The following is a 3,632-nucleotide window of genomic DNA, read 5'->3' on the forward strand; positions in this document are numbered from 1 at the left end:
CTTTTTGGCTGCCAAGATCATATATATATATGGTGTTAGCCCAAGAGTAAATAAGAAAACACTGAATTTGAGTGTTTTTAAGAGGTATAAGTGTTTGACTGCCTTACAGATATTGCCTTCTCTTACCTACTATTGCAAAATAGACATGCATGTGTAATGGAAAGGAACAATGGAAATTATGATTACAGCGAGTTTGTAAGCCCGAATTCAGCATAGACTTGATTGGATTTCCTAAAAGGATTCATTTTGTTACATAAACCTCACCTTTTCAGTGTTTATGAAGAAATTCTGCAATTCATAAAATATGTAAACAAATAAAAAATTTCTAGTTAAAGCTCACCAAGAACACACAGTGCAACAAAGAAGGCATTTCTGGAAAGCAGCGTTAAACAGAATTGTTAAAGAATTGTTGCTTTTGTTGGGTGACTTAAGAGAAAGAAGTCTATTTTTGCTGTGATCTATAGTCTCTCAGAATATGGAGGTAATTCTATAACTGGGTGTTTAGAGCTTTTTGTTTGTTTTAAACTGGTGAAGGGAAGGGATGAAGAGGTTAAAAAGCAAATGATATAGAAGTAGAGAGAGGGAAATGATTAGTAATTTTTGTAGATTTTGCAATCTCTTAACTTTATCCATGCTAAGAGAGATTTATATAGAGTTCTTTCTGAATTTTTGTCACATAGTGTCCTCCTCTGATGTTATGCTCTGTGAAAGTGTGCATATTTCAAAGAATTCAATGACTTATCTTTTAGTATCATGCCAGCTCCTAATGAATAGTTCAGGACTTCATTTTCTTTCTCAAAAAGGGAAACTGAAGAACACTCAGGGCAAAATAAAGTTATAACTCTTCTTAGTAGGGATCACTTCTTTCTACTCTTTCTGTGTCAAATGAATGAGGATAGTTTCAATCAAGAACAGAGAGATGGAATAAGAGACACTTAATGTTGATTGTAATGATTCCTAAGTGTCTGGTTCAGGGTAGGTGCTCAAGAAACTTGCAGAATTAAACTATTATTAAAGTTTGTGTGATAGAGCTTATGTTATTATTATATTGTTATATATTGAATATCTTGAAGATTTGATTTCACAGCAATAAAGTGAATATTGTAATAAAGCTAGTCACATGAACATTTGGTCTCCCTGTGCATGTAAGTTTTAAATATTGTGAAAATTACCAAAATGTGACACAGAACAAGCCGTGAACATATGCTATTAGAAAACTGCAGTGATAAACTTGTTTGATACAGGGTTGCTAAAAACCTTTAATCTATATTTTTAAAACTGCAGTGCAATGAAATACACGAAAGTGAGGCATGCCAGCATATAGTAAAACAGAATATTTTTTTCTTATTATTATATATGTTCTTCAGTGGAAGTATCATCATAGTATATTTGTGAAAATATCTCGATGTTTTACATTTGATCTGGGACTTTGATGACATTGTATGGTGTAGGGAATGTTAACCTTTTAACTTCAGCAGTTGTAGGATTCTACCTTTGGGTTCTATAGAGGTTGTAACTACAAGGAGGAAACTGTGAATGTCCAGGAGAGGTCCTGCATAGTCATAAATACATATATTAAGTAAACTTTTATCTGATAGCATGAACATAGAAGTCTTTGGAGCTTTTTAGTCTCACCTTTTCTTTTTAATAAATTTTATTGTAGTAAAATGTATACAAAGAAAAAAGAATGTATACAAAGGAGCAATGATAGTTTAGTTACAGATTTTTGGTCATCCATACAGGAGAACAAGGCAGATTCCTGATAATTGCACCTGTCAGTGAAGGTCTGTATGTTGCTATGATGCAGTAGAATATTAAGACTAAAGTAGACTAGGTAAATGCTCAATTATCCAATAAAAAACCCTGTGGGTCACAATAGTTTCATTATAACTCATGAACAGGTATCATTTTGTCCTATTGTTCAAGGGGTTGCTATAAACCAAGGGCCAACTTGGCCAATCTGACAGCACCTCAACAAAAGTAAATTACATATAAGTTATATATATATATGGAGTCCAGGTGTGGTGCTATAAGATAAGCACTGTATTGCAACCACAAAATCGGCAGTTCAAACCTATCAGTTGCTCCTCAGAAACCCTATACAGGCTCACTATAAGTCAGGGCTGTTTCAGGGGCACTAAACAACATATGTATGTATGTATATATGAACTTCTGGTGTGTCACTGTAGGATCAATATTGAACCATAAACCACAAGGTCAGCAGTTAAAACTTATCAACTGCTCCTCAGAAACCTCGGAACCCTATGGTTCATAATCAGAATCGACTCAATGGCATTTAGCAACATATATACAAGGAGCTCTGGTAGCGCAGTGTTACTAATCGGGCTGCGAACTTCAAGGTCAGCTGTTTGAAACTACCAGATGTTTCACAAGAGAAAGATGAGGCTTTCTGCTCCCGTAAAGATTTACAGCCTCGGAAACGCTGTACAGGGTCGCTATGAGTGGGAACCGACTCCACAGCACACAACAACAACATATACATATACGGAGTCCTGGTGTGGCCCTGTGGGCTAATGTGTGAGACTGCATAGTCGTTTAAACTGCAAGGTGGATGGTTCTAGCTTACCAGCTGCTCCTTGGGTAGGAATCGACTCCACGGCACTTAACAACAACAACATACATGTATATAATTACAATTACTGTTAAGTTCTGTTGAGTCGGTTCTGATTCATTGTTGTTGTTGTTATGTGCCCTGGAATCTATAGCAACCCTGAATAGGGTTTCTGAGGAGTAGCTGGTAACTTTGAACCACCAACCTTGTGATTCAAGCAAACCAGCAGTTCATGCTTTATCTTACAGTGCCACACTATGACTCTGTATAGAACTATGTTCTTGTTAAGTGCCGTCGAGTCGATTCCAACCCATAGTGAACCTTTATAGGGTTTCCAAGGAGAAGTTGGTGAGCTTGAACCACTGACCTTGCAGTTCAAACAACTTTGCAACCTGATACATTAGCCCACATACCCATACCAGGACTCCGTACAGAACTATATATACATATAAATACATATATATTTATCATGAATGTTTCAATTTTAATCATTTTAAGTGTATAATTCTCTGACAATTACATTTATTATAATTACATTTATAATGTTTTACAATTAAACCATTATCCGTTTCAAAATGAAGCTGAAGAAAATAAGTCCATGAGAGCCAAAATATGACATTGAATATTTGTTGTTGTTGTTATGTGCTGTGGAGTCGGTTCCGACTCATAGCGACCCTGTACAGGGTTTCCGAGGCTGTAAATCTTTAAGGGAGCACAAAGTCTCATCTTTCTTCCACGGAACAGCTGGTAGTTTCCAACTACTGACCTTGCAGTTCACAACCCCATTCATAACCACTACGCTATATCCCACCTGAATTTAGAGATCAGCTGAAGAACAGAATTGATACATTAAACATTAAAGACCGAACACCAGAAGAGTTGTGGGATGGCATCAAGAACATCATACAGTAAGAAAGTAAAAAGTCATTAAGAAGACAGGAAAGAAGGATAAGAACATAATGGAAGTCAGAAGAGACACTGAAAGTTTCTCTCCAGCATAGAGATACTAAAGCAAATGGAAGAAATGAGGAGGTACCAGAGTTGAACAGAAAATTTTAAA

At 36.1% G+C, this 3,632-nt stretch overlaps 1 pseudogene; it reads right to left on the bottom strand.

The window, feature by feature from the left end:
* LOC102836081 overlaps positions 1-3,632 on the bottom strand; it is a 161,789-nt pseudogene that overhangs the window by 59,898 nt on the left and 98,259 nt on the right.

The sequence above is a fragment of the Chrysochloris asiatica genome, unplaced genomic scaffold (assembly GCF_000296735.1).
Source record: "Chrysochloris asiatica unplaced genomic scaffold, ChrAsi1.0 scaffold00066, whole genome shotgun sequence".
In the NCBI taxonomy this organism is placed as follows: domain Eukaryota; kingdom Metazoa; phylum Chordata; class Mammalia; order Afrosoricida; family Chrysochloridae; genus Chrysochloris; species Chrysochloris asiatica.